The 14071-nt window shown below is 37.5% G+C and overlaps 1 protein-coding gene across 5 annotated transcripts in view; it reads left to right on the top strand.

Annotated features, from left to right (window-relative positions):
• GULP1 (GULP PTB domain containing engulfment adaptor 1) overlaps positions 1-14071 on the top strand; it is a 319039-nt gene that overhangs the window by 177321 nt on the left and 127647 nt on the right. The window lies entirely within an intron of this gene.

Below are 14071 nucleotides of genomic sequence, written 5' to 3'. Positions count from 1 at the left end.
AATTCCCCTTTGTATGGGGCTTATTTAAATTCTCCCTCCTTGGGCTAGCTTCACCTGAATTTGGTCTGGTTTTGCTTTCTGCTATTAACAAGGGCAGCACTGAGTTCAATGCCTCAGAATTGCTAGTTCTTCCTCTCCCCAGTGCACAACAATGCTCTCAGAAACACCAGGCTACCTCTCTGAGCAGGGTTGCCTCTACTGAGGGATGGAGGAGGGATGGGGTCTGAGAGTCTTGAATCTCAGTATGAAGTATAAACTCAGTATGAAGGTAAAACCAGGTAGTGTGAGTGCTCACCTTATTTTTGGTTCACATAAAGGTGTGTGTGTGTGTGTGTGTGTGTGTGTGTGTATGTGTAGATAGTTGTTAACTTGGTGTCCTCACTGGAGGCACAATTGGGAGAGCCTTCTATTTTGCCATTTTGATCTACCCCTCTCCCCAGTCAGGCTATTTTAGTCCCTGTCTTCTGAAAGTGCGATACGAAGGTAACCAATTATCTCCATGTTCTGAAACTAATGGCCATTTTTCAGGCTTTCTCTTTGTAGAGCTCTCTGTATCATTAAATCATTTTTTCTCCTAATAAAAACATACTTCATTTGGATGCCAGAAAGCACACTTTGCTGGTTTTTATTTGACCTCAGTGGCTGTTTTTTTTTTTTTTTCTCCTGGAGTCTCGCTCTGTTGCCCAGGCTGGAGTGCAGTGGTGTGATCTTGTCTCACTGCAAGGTGTGCCTCCTGGGTTCACGCCACTCTCCTGCCTCAGCCTCCTGAGTAGCTGGGACTACAGGCCCCCACCACCATGCTCAGCTAATTGTTTTTTTTTTTTTTTTTTTTTTTGTATTTTTGGTAGAGACGGGGTTTCACCATGTTAGCCAGGATGGTCTCTATCTCCTGACCTCGTGATCCTCCTGCCTCAGCCTCCCAAAGTGAGATTACAGGTGATGACTGTTTTTTGTCTATCTCTAGCTTGCTCTTCTTATTCTGCCTCATTCATAAATTTGGCATGCTTTTAGGCTCAATTATCATTTTTCTATTTACATATACTTCTTAACTAATCTCATCATGTGCAAGCTGGTTACTTTATATCTCTATTCCTACCCTACCTACCAGACCATGACTCGTATATCCAACTACTAACTCAGCATCTCATCTTCGATGTCTGGTAGGTATCTCAGAACTAACATATCCAAAACAGAAGTCTTGACAGGTAGGAAAACTCACCACTATACTAATAAGGAAAGGCTTCAAAACAGAAGTCTTAAATTCTTCCTTTCAAACTTTGCTTTCCCCAAGTGTCCCTTTATTAATATATGGCACTATGATTCACTCATTTAAGAAGGGAAAAAAAAGTAGCAGCTGTCCTTGAATTTCTTTTTGTTACCTTCAATATTCATCCATCAATTAGACTGGTCAGGTTTCCCTTAGAAATATAAATCAAGCAAGACTGCCAAGGGTCTGAGGACATGACACAGTTGAAAAAAACAAAAGTTTGTGGCAAAAGTTAAAAGAGAAGTCTTTCATTATTTTCAAGAGTTGGAGTTAGGAGGATAATAATGCTAAATCTCAGGGGTTGGAAAGATCTGTAATTAAACTGGAACAAAGAGTAGGGAGTTCTTGTTGCTATTGAGGCAACCTTCATAATAATGCTAAATCTCAGGGGTTGGAAAGATCTGGAATTAAACTGGAACAAAGAGTAGAGATTTCTTGTTGCTATTGAGGCAACCTTCTCTTTCTGCCTGGAAGTGTTGCATATTTTCTCTCTGCCTGTAATATTCTTAATTTTTTTTTTCCTTAGGGATTTATTATTATTTTTTTTTATTATACTTTAAGTTCTAGGGTACATGTGCATAACGTGCAGGTTTGTTACATATGTATACTTATGCCATGTTGGTGTGCTGCACCCATGAACTCGTCAGCACCCATCATTTCATCATTTATATCATGTCTAACTCCCCAATGCAATCCCTCCCTCCTCCCCCCTCCCCATGATAGGCCCCAGTGTGTGATGTTCCCCTTCCCGAGTCCAAGGGATCTCATTCTTCAGTTACCATCTATGAGTGAGAACATGCGGTGTTTGGTTTTCTGTTCTTGTGATAGTTTGCTAAGAATGATGGTTTCCAGCTGCATCCATGTCCCTACAAAGGACGCAAACTCATCCTTTTTGATGGCTGCATAGTATTCCATGGTGTATATGTGCCACATTTTCTTAATCCAGTCTGTCACAGATGGACATTTGGGTTGATTCCAAGTCTTTGCTATTGTGAATAGTGCCGCAAGAAACATACGTGTGCATGTGTCTTTGTAGTAGAATAATTTATAATCCTTTGGGTATACACCCAGTAGTGGGATGGCTGGGTCATATGGTACATTTAGTTCTAGATCCTTGAGGAATTGCCATACTGTTTTCCATAATGGTTGAACTAGTTTACAATCCCACCAACAGTGTAAAAGTGTTCCTCTTTCTCCACATCCTTTCCAACACCTGTTGTTTCCTGACTTCTTAATGATTGCCATTCTAACTGGGGAACTGGTGTGAGATGGTATCTCATTGTGGTTTTGATTTGCGTTTCTCTGATGGCGAGTGATGATGAGCATTTTTTCATGTGTCTGTTGGCTGTATGAATGTCTTCTTTTGAGAAATGTCTGTTCATATCCTTTGCCCACTTTTTGATGGGGTTGTTTGTTTTTTTCTTGTATATTTGTTTGAGTTCTTTGTAGATTCTGGATATTAGCCCTTTGTCAGATGAGTAGGTTGCAAAAATTTTCTCCCATTCTGTAGGTTGCCTGTTCACTCTGATGGTAGTTTCTTTTGCTGTGCAGAAGCTCTTTAGTTTAATTAGATCCCATTTGTCAATTTTGGCTTTTGCTGCCATTGCTTTTGGTGTTTTAGACATGAAGTCCTTTCCCATGCCTATGTCCTGAATGGTACTACTTAGATTTTCTTCTAGGGTTTTTATGGTATTAGGTCTAACATTTAAGTCTCTAATCCATCTTCAATTAATCTTCGTGTAAGGGGTAAGGAAAGGATCCAGTTTCAGCTTTCTACTTATGGCTAGCCAATTTTCCCAGCACCATTTATTGAATAGGGAATCCTTTCCCCATTTCTTGTTTCAGGTTTGTCAAAGATCAGATGGCTGTAGATGTGTGGTATTATTTCTGAGGACTCTGTTCTGTTCCATTGGTCTATATCTCTGTTTTGGTACCAGTACCATGCTGTTTTGGTTACTGTAGCCTTGTAGTATAGTTTGAAGTCAGGTAGCGTGACGCCTCCAGCTTTGTCCTTTTGACTTAGGATTTTCTTGGCAATGCGGGCTCTTTTTTGGTTTCATATGAACTTTAAAGCAGTTTTTTCCAATTCTGTGAAGAAAGTCATTGGTAGATTGATGGGGATGGCATTGAATCTATAAATTACCTTGGGCAGTATGGCCATTTTCACGATATTGATTCTTCCTATCCATGAGCATGGTATGTTCTTCCATTTGTTTGTGTCCTCTTTGATTTCACTGAGCAGTGGTTTGTAGTTCTCCTTGAAGAGGTCCTTGACATCCCTTGTAAGTTGGATTCCTAGGTATTTTATTCTCTTTGAAGCAATTGTGAATGGAAGTTCATTCATGATTTGGCTCTCTGTTTGTCTGTTACTGGTGTATAAGAATGCTTGTGATTTTTGCACATTAATTTTGTATCCTGAGACTTTGCTGAAGTTGCTTATCAGCTTAAGGAGATTTTGGGCTGAGACGATGGGGTTTTCTAAATATACCATCATGTCATCTGCAAACAGGGACAATTTGACTTCTTCTTTTCCTAACTGGATACCCTTGATTTCTTTCTCTTGCCTGATTGCCCTAGCCAGAACTTCCAACACTATGTTGAATAGGAGTGGTGAGAGAGGGCATCCCTGTCTTGTGCCAGTTTTCAAAGGGAATTTTTCCAGTTTTTGCCCATTCAGTATGATATTAGCTGTGGGTTTGTCATAAATAGCTCTTATTATTTTGAGGTACTTTCCATCAATACCGAATTTATTGAGCGTTTTTAGCATGAAGGGCTGTTGAATTTTGTCAAAAGCCTTTTCTGCATCTATTGAGATAATCATGTGGTTCTTGTCTTTGGTTCTGTTTATATGCTGGATTACGTTTATTGATTTGCGAATGTTGAACCAGCCTTGCATCCCAGGGATGAAGCCCACTTGATCATGGTGGATAAGCTTTTTGATGTGCTGCTGAATCCGGTTTGCCAGTATTTTATTGAGGATTTTTGCATCGATGTTCATCAGGGATATTGGTCTAAAATACTCTTTTTTTGTTGTGTCTCTGCCAGGCTTTGGTATCAGGATGATGTTGGCCTCATAAAATAAGTTAGGGAGGATTCCCTCTTTTTCTATTGATTGGAATAGTTTCAGAAGGAATGGTACCAGCTCCTCCTTGTACCTCTGGTAGAATTCTGCTATGAATCCATCTGGTCCTGGACTTTTTTTGGTGGGTAGGTTATTAATTGTTGCCTCAATTTCAGAGCCTGCTATTGGTCTATTCAGGGATTCAACTTCTTCTTGGTTTAGTCTTGGGAGAGTGTAAGTGTCCAGGAAATTATCCATTTCTTCTAGATTTTCTAGTTGATTTGCATAGAGGCGTTTATAGTATTCTCTGATGGTTGTTTGTATTTCTGTGGGGTCAGTGGTGATATCCCCTTTATCATTTTTTATTGCGTCTATTTGATTCCTCTCTCTTTTAACTGTCTCTCAGACCACAGTGCAATCAAACTAGAACTCAGGACTAAGAAACTCAATCAAAACCGCTCAACTACATGGAAACTGAACAACCTGCTCCTGAATGACTACTGGGTACATAACGAAATGAAAGCAGAAATAAAGATGTTCTTTGAAACCAATGAGAACAAAGATGCAACATACCAGAATCTCTGGGACACATTTAAAGCAGTGTATAGAGGGAAATTTATAGCACTAAATGCCCACAAGAGAAAGCAGGAAAGATCTAAAATTGACACTCTAACATCACAATTAAAAGAACTAGAGAGACAAGAGCAAACACATTCAAAAGCTAGCAGAAGGCAATAAATAAATATTCTTAATTTTATGATAACATGCTAAGTCTGAAACTTACAGTTTGAGATTTTTCATCATCTTTTTAAATTCTCTGAAATATCTCTTCATAATTTTTTCAATTATACCCTCTTCTTTGTTTATATTTTTCTTTATGGCAATCTCAGTATCAAGATTTTGGCAGTTTTATTTCATATATCTTAGTGTTTATTTGGTATATTTCTTTACTTTTTTGTAGTCACCTAGGAGAATTTCTCCACTTTGTCTTTGAACTCAGTAATATATCTGTAAGCTTTACACACAGTTCTGCAATTTAGAGCATTTATCATTGCTTTAAAAAATCTTAGCTATTGTATTTCCTACTAATATTTTCCATGTGGTTCACTAAGTGATACCTTATTTTTTTCCTCATTTACAAATGTTGTTCCCTTTGTTTTTAGGCATAATGACGTATGAGATACTAAATAAACATTTTAAGAGATATGAAAAATAAATAATTAAGTCAATCAAATGAAGACTCTGTCACAGATGATAAGTACACAAGGGAAGTATCCTACATCTCATCTAAGTCATATGGGTAAGGGTTCCTTGCAATAAGCTGTTTCTGGAACACAAAGGTGTGGGATAATTTCTTTTAACTTTTGCTTTTTTTCCAGGATCACAAGTGCATTAGTCCATTCTCACATTGCTATATAAAGATACCTGAAACTGGGTAATTTATAAAGAAATGAGGTTTAACTGGCTCACGGTTCTGCAGGCTGTACGGGAGGCATAGTGGTTTCTGTTTCTGGGGTGGCTTCAGGAACTTCCAGTCATTGCGGTAGGCAAAGGGGGAGTGAGGCATCTCACATGGTGTGAGCAGGACCAAGAGAGAGTGAATAACAGTAGTGAAAGTGTGCATCCTTGTTGTGTTCCAGATTTCAAAGGAAAGGCTTTCAGTTTTTCTTCATTTAGTATGATAGTAGCTGTGGGTCTGTCATATATGGTTTTTATTATGTTGACGTATGTTTCTTGTATACTCATTTTTTATGGTTTTTATCATGAAAGATATTGAATTTTATCAAATGCTTTTTTAGCATCTATTGAAATGATCATATGGTTTTTAATCCTTTGATCTGTTTGTATGATGTAGCACACTGATTGATTTGCCTATGTTGAACCATTCTTTCATCCCAGAGATGAAATCCCACTTGGGATTCATGATGAATGATATTTTTTTTTTTTTTTTTTTTTTTTTTTTGAGGAGGAGGAGTCTCGCTCTGTCGCCCGGACTGGAGTGCAGTGGCCGGATCTCAGCTCACTGCAAGCTCCGCCTCCTGGGTTTACGCCATTCTCCTGCCTCAGCCTCCCTAGTAGCTGGGACTACAGGCGCCTGCCACCTCGCCCGGCTAGTTTTTGTATTTTTAGTAGAGACGGGGTTTCACCGTGTTAGCCAGGATGGTCTCGATCTCCTGACCTCGTGATCCGCCTGTCTCGGCCTCCCAAAGTGCTGGGATTACAGGCTTAAGCCACCGCACCCGGCCATGAATGATATTTTTAATGTATTGTTGAATTCAGTTCACTAGTACTTTGTTGAGGATTTTTACATCAGTATTCGTTAGTGATATTGGCTTATAGTTTTCTTTTTCTCAGATGTGCCTTTGTCTGGTTTTAGAGTCACCGTAGTACTGGCCTCGTAGAATGAGTTTGGAAGTATTCTCTCCTCCTCTATTTTTTGGAATACTTTGGTTAGTATTGGTATTAGTTCTTTAAATGTTTGGTAGAATTGACCTGTGAAGCCATCAGGTCTCAGGGTTTTCTTTACTGTGAAACTTTATTGCAGCTTTGATCTTGTCACTTGTTATTGATTTGTTCATGTTTTGAATATCTTCCTGGTTCAATCTTAATACACTTTATGTTTCTAGGAATTTGTCCATTTATTCTAGATTTTTCCATTTTATTGGCATGCAGTTGCTCATAGTAGCCACAAATGATCCTTTGAATGTCTGCTGTATCAGTTGTACAATCTCCTTTTGTGTCAGATTTGATTTATTTGGATATTTTCTCTTTACTAATTTTGAATTTGGGTTGCTCTTGTTTTCCTAATTTTTAAGATGTATTGTTTGTTTGTTTATTTGAAGTTTTTCTTCATTTTTGATGGAGTCACTTACAGTTATAAACTTCCCTGTTAGTACTGCTTTGGCTGTATTCCATAGGTTTTCGTATACTGTGTTTCCACTGTCATTTGTTTCAGGAAAATTTCCAATTTCCTTCTCAACTTCTTCACTAACCCACTCATTCTGGACCATATTGTTTAATTTTCATGTGTTTGTATAGTTTTCAGAATTCTTCTTGTTATTGATTTATAGTTTTATTCAGTTTTGGTCAGAGAGGATGCTAGATATTATTTCAGTTTTTTGAATGTTTTAAACTCTTTTTTGACCTAACATATGGTCTACCCTTGAGAATGATCCATGGTCTGAGGAAAATAATGTGTATTCTGCAACCACTTAAATGTTCTGTAAATATCTGTTACTTCCATTTTGTCTAGAGTGTAGATTAAGTTCAGAGTTTCTTTGTTAATTTTCTGTCTGGAACATCTGTTTAGTGCTAAAAGTGGGATGTTGAAATCTCTAGTTATTATTGTATTGGAGTCTAACTCTATATTTTTAAAATTGTTATATTCTCTTGCTGAATTGACCACTTCATTATTATACAGTGACCTTCTTTTTCTCCTTTTGTAGTTTTTGCCTTGAAATCTATTTTATCTGAAATAAATATAGCTACTCCTACTCTTTTTTGGCTTCTATTGGCATGGAATAGCTTCATACCTTTATTTTCAGTCTATGAGTACCTTTATAGGTGAAGCGTATTTCTTGTAGGCAGCAGATCAATGACTTGGCCCCCCACTGCCCCCCCTCACCCTTGTTTAGCCACTCTATGTCTTTTGATTGGAGAGTTTAGTCCATTTAGATTCAATGGTATTATTGATAACTAAGGACTTACTCCTGCCATTTTATTATTTGTTATCTGGTTGTTTTGTGATCTTCTCTTCCTTTTTTCTTTCCTTCCTGTCTTCCTTTTGAAGGAGATTTTGTCTGGTGATATGATTTAGTTTTTTACTTTTCATTTTTTGTGTATCTCTTGCATGTTTTTTGGTTTGAGGTTACCACGAAGCTTGCAAGTACTACTTTATAACAAATTATCTTAATCTGATAACAACTTAAGACTGTTTGCATAAATCAACTAACAAGCAAAAAGAAATGAAATAAAAACTCTACATCTTAACCATGTCCCTGCTTTTTAAACTTCTTAAATTTCCATTTATGTCTTATTGTACTATGTCTGGAAAAGTCGTTGTACTTATTATTTTTGATTGTTTCATGGTTTAGTCTTTCTACTTAAGAGTAGTTTACATACCACAGTTACAGTGTCACAATATTCTGTTTTTCTGTGTTCTTACTATTACCAGTAATCTTTGGTGATTACTTATTGCTCATTAATGTTCTGTTCTTTCCAACTAAAGTACTTGCATTAACATCTATTCTAGGACAGGTCTGGTGTTGATGAAATAACTCAGCTGTTGTTTGGGAAAACCTTTATGTCTCCTTTATGTTTAAAGGATATTTTCACTGTATATACTATTCTAGGATAAAAGAATTTTTTTCCTTTAGCAGTTTAAATATGTCATGACATTCTCTCTTGGCCTATAAGGTTTCCACTGAAAAATCTGCTGCCAGATGTATTGGAACTCCATTGTATGTTATTTGTTTCCTTTCTCTTATTGATTTTAGCATCTTTTCTCTATCCTTGATCTTTGGGAGTTTGATTGTTAATGACCTTGAGATAGTCTTCTTTGTGTTAAATCTGCTTGGTGTTGTATAACCTTCTTGTACTTGGATATTGCTGTCTTTCTCTATGTTTGTGAAGTTTTCTGATATTATCGTTTTGAATAAATTTTCCACTCCTATCGCTTTCTCTGTTTCTTCTTTAAGGCCAAGTAACACTTAGATTTGCCCTTTTGAGGCTATTTTCTAGATTCTGCAGGCATGCTTCATTCTTTTTACTTCTTTTTTTCTTTTGTCTCCTCTGACCATGTATTTTTCAATAGCTTGGTTTCAAGCTCATTAATTCTTTCTTCTGTTTGGTCAAATTTGCTATTAAAAGACTCTGATGTGTTCTTTACTATGCCTATTGCATTTTTCAGGTCCAGAATTTCTGCTTGATTCTTTTTGATTATTTCAATCTCTTTCTTAAATTTATCTAATAGAATTCTGAATGCCTTCTCTGTGGTATCTTGAATTTCTTTGAGTTTCTTCAACAAAGCTATTTTGAATTTTCTGTCTGAAAGGTGACACATCTCTGTTTTTTCAGGATTGTTTTCTTGTGCCCAATTTAGTTTATTTGGTGAGGTCATGCTTATCTGGATTGCCCTAATACTTGTAGATGATCGTCTGTGTCTGGGCATTGAAGAGTTAGGTATTTATTGTATTCTTCGCAGTCTGCACTTGTTTGTAACTGTCCTTGAAAAAGCTTTTCAGATTTTCAAAAAGACTTGGATGTTGTGATCTAAGCTGTATCTGCTTTAGGGGGGACCCCAAGCCCAGTAATGCTGTGGTTCTTAGAGACTCATAGAGATACTGCCTTGATGGTCTTGGACAAGATCTGAAAGAATTCTCCAGATCACTATGCAGAGACTTGGCCTCTTCTCTTCTTCTCTTCTTTTTCTTTCAAACAAATGGGGTCTCTCTCTTTCTCTCTCTCTCCCTCTCTCTGTTCTGAACCACCTGAAGTGGGATGGAGTGACACAAGCACCCCTCAGCCCACCCCCTGGACTGTGTTGGGTGAGACCTGAAGCCAGAACAGCACTGGTTCTTGCCCAAGACCTGCTGTAACCCCTGGCTATTGCCTGTTTTTTCTCAAGACCATGGGGCTTTACAATCAGCAGGTGGCAAAGCCAGCTAGGCCTCTGTCCTTCCATTCAGGACACTGTGTTATCCCAGGCCCCAGGCAGGTCCAGAGTTACCTATTGGAAGCCATGAACTACAGTCAAAAACCACAGAAGTCTTTCTGGTGTTCTATTGTACTGTGGCTGAACTGAAACCACAAGACACAGTCCTTCTCATTCTCTCAGCCCCTTTCCGAAGGAAGGTACGCCTCACCCCATGGCAACTGTCACTACAGGCCCATGGTGAGTACTGCCAGACTACTACTGATGTTACCCTAAGGTCCATGGACTCTTTAGTCAGCTTGTGGTGAATCTTGCCAGTCCTGAGACTCACGCTTTGGGGCAGTGGACTCCCCTGTGGCCAAGGACAGGTCCAAAAATGTTGTGCAAGAGCCCAGTTTTGGAATCAGCAACCCCAAGAGACCAGTTGATTCTCTTGCCCCACTGTGGCTGAGCTGGTATCTAGGTGCAAGACAAAGTCCCCTTTACTTTTCCCTCCACTTTTCCCAAGCTGAAGGAGTCTTGCCCCATAGCCACCACAGTTGGCAATGTGCTAAGTCTCATTTGAAGCCAGCAAGCCTCAGAGTCTCACCCAAGTTTCTCAATGTACCAACTGAGTATTACTGCCGCTTATTCAATGCCTAAGGGCTCTTCAGTTAGTAGGTAATGAAGGCTACTAGTACTGAGTTTTTCATTTCAAGGCAAAGGATTATCTTCTGGTGCAAGGTGTCTAGAAATGTTGTATTGGAGCTAGAGCCTGGAACAGGTAACTGACAACTCTGACAGATGTCCTACCCTTCTGGGACTGAACTGCTATCCAAGATGCAAGACAGAGTCCTTTCCACTCTTCCCTCTTCTCTCCTTGAGTGGAAAGAAGGGGTCTCTTATGGAGCTTAATTGCCTCAGCTTGTGTCTCAGTAGGTCATGTGCCCCAGCAGTCTACTAGCTCTGGGCCCAGTTCATCACTTGGACTTAACTAAAACTTGCATTGCTTGTGACCTAGATTGCCTTTCCAGTTTATTTGGAGCCCCAGAACACTTTAGCCCACAGTGGCGAGGCTTGTGGTAACTAAAGTTTCGACAGCTGGGATCAGACATATCCCTCTGGCTAAGGCAGTTTTAAAGGCTCCCTCCATGGCCGGGGGTCAACTGAGTTTAGTGTGGTTTTGCTTTCTGCTATAACAGGATAACACTGAGTTGAATGCCTTACAATTGCTGTGGTCTACCTTCCCCAGCACTCAGAAATGCTCCTGCTGGAGGGTAGGGGAGGAGTGATGCTGGCGATTCAAAACTGTTCCTTCTACCTTTTCAGTGCCTCTTTCAGTGATACAAAGTTAAAACCAGGCACTGTGAGTGCTCATCTGATGTTTGATTCTTGTGAAGGTACATTTGTTTGTTTGTTTGTTTGTTTGGATAGTTGTTAAATTGATGTCTTTTTTGGGGAGACAATTGGTGGAACCTTCCATTCTGCCATCTTGTTCTGCCTCCCCAAAGTAGCGTTTTACTAGGGAAATGATTCATACATGTGTTTGTAGTCACTAAAACAATATTTGTGAAAAGTTTCTCTAAAAAGAAGGATTTATGTTACACCATAAATTGAGATACAGTCAATTTACATAGAATTGTATTTCTTAACTTATTAACATTAAAATTTTAACTATGTATTTTATTTCAATTATAAAAGTACATTAAAACATGCATTATTAATACATAAAATAAATAGTACATTGCATGCCAACATACTGTCATGTATTGTATTATACACATTGGGGTACTGAACAAAGTAGCTAGTATCTACATATTTTCTGGTGGAGTTGTAAGATGTGTTTTACAAAAACAGTGTAGAGTGCACATTGGATCAAATAAAATGCTAACAAGTGGTGTTTGGATAGTTAAATTATAGTTTATTTTGAAAGAATGACTTATCTGATATATATTGACATTTGTATCTGTGCATTTTTTGAGCAAGCAAAAGTGCTTTTGGTGTTTTAGAGTCACAGTATTGTCATGTCATATATCCTCCATGTTTGCTCAAATGAACTTTATATAATTATGTGAAAGTTTTTTTTTTGTTATTCTTTTTCTATTTATATGTCCCCAAGTTGTTTATATTTTATTTTTCTTAATTTAAAACTCACACTATTATTTAATTTTATGAATTTTTAAATCATGTATTAAACTCCTTTTTTATATTTCACAATCTTCTTTTGTTGAAAATGTCCACCTCATGGTGATGACATTTGAGTAGTGCAGAGGTATACTAAATTTGGTCTGCTGATTAATAAATTTCGTAGTATTTTGTTACTTTATTTTTCCAGAGAAGACAAATTTTACATTTGCATATATTATGTTCTTTTTCTACTAATTTTTAAATTTTTTTTCCTTATTTCTTCAGGATATGCCCAATAAATAACCAGGTCTGTTAAGATATAGGTGAAAAGTAACTTTTGAAATGATACCAAATATATTATATTCTCTGTTGTGTTATATTCCATTATGTATATATATACTCTGATGGCAAAATCCTCAAAGAAATTAAGGGTTTTGAAAAAAAAGAGAAGTACAGTAATTGAAAATGCATCATTTCTTGGTCTGTTGGTATAATATGTGTGGGAGATAAACAGCCAGCCTCTTGAAAGGACTGCAGTAGAACTAATTTGCTCAGGCAACAACTAGGTTTCAGTAAGAGTGGCAGACTGGATAAAATCTTTAGAAAAAATGCTGAGTGCATTTTGATAATGATTTACTGTGAATGCCAGATGACACAGTGAAATGTTTCCAGATGATGGGAGAAGTGAAAGATGTGGTTACAGAATGTAATGCATTAGAATTAGATTCTGAGTGACGAGAGTAACCTGAGCTGCTTATGTTGACTGACATACTTAGGAATAAAGAATATGATAAAATTATGAAGATCTCCTAGCAGGACATAGTGGTCAGACTTTGAGTCTTAGAGTGGAATGGGGGAAGCTATTTCCGGAATCATGCAAAGCTTTTGGTCTCTCGTGAATTTATCTCTATCAGCTGAGATCTCTAGGCAACAGTGGGCAGAGAGTGGGGAAAGTTTTACCCTGAGTTCAGTTACTGTCTTGCCACCTGCAGATGGGAACACACCAGACTGGGCTCTTACACTGAACACATGAGTTTCCTTTGATTTCTGTTGAAGCAGGTCTCTAGGTTATCAAGGAAGAACATTATTAAACAGTTTTATTTACTGTGGTTGAATTCTAAGAAATGAAAAAAATGCCAATTTTTGAAAAATAGCAAAATATTTTAATTCTAAAAAAAATTTGTGTTACCCTGTAATATACCTGTAACACTAGTCCTCATAGAAGATAAAGTAGAAGTGAAAGGCTATCTTAATGTTAATTCATGAATATTCTGTTGCTAGAGCAGCAGAGTTACTTCTGAGTGTTGTATCTGTAAGATTAACTATTTTATGGACCCCAAATATAGATTACAATGCAGTGCCAATAAATATTTAAGCATAACTTTCTTCTCAGACCTTAATGTGAATTGTCTCTGAGTCTCTGAGGGAATTACTCCAGAAATCTTTTTGTTATTGTTGTTTTGTACACGAAGTCATTAAATATATAAAATTGAAAGATCTCAATTGAACAACAGTGCATAAAGTCCTTTACCTAAGCTGCCGAATTTGATGTGTAACCCTCATAGTAAATACACTACACAACAGGTATTAAGAGGACCTCTTTGATGGATAAATAATGCATATAAAAAGAGCACTAAATTTGTATCCCATGCTATATCTAACACAAAGAGAGTAGCTAATATTTTCGGAGCTCAATATGTGCCAGATACCGTGCCAAGTACTTTCATACCTTTCCTAATGTGTAAAACAATCTTAATTCGTAGGTAATTTTATCCTATGGTTTTAACACTGCTCCTAGTATATCACCTGTCTTTGTGACTTTGTAATAGACATGAAACTTCTCTGGGCCTCAGTTAAATAAAAAGTAAAGTGTTTATATACACATCTCTTATCAACAAGCTGAGGAAAAAGTATCGATTTTTCTTCTCCTTAAGTTTGCAAATAAACATAGTTTATGATGGATGTATAATAGAAAAAAGACAAA

This window comes from Trachypithecus francoisi, unplaced genomic scaffold, assembly GCF_009764315.1.
Source record: "Trachypithecus francoisi isolate TF-2019V2 unplaced genomic scaffold, Tfra_2.0 Lachesis_group13, whole genome shotgun sequence".
Taxonomy (NCBI): domain Eukaryota; kingdom Metazoa; phylum Chordata; class Mammalia; order Primates; family Cercopithecidae; genus Trachypithecus; species Trachypithecus francoisi.
This window is presented reverse-complemented; position numbering and strand designations above follow the sequence as displayed.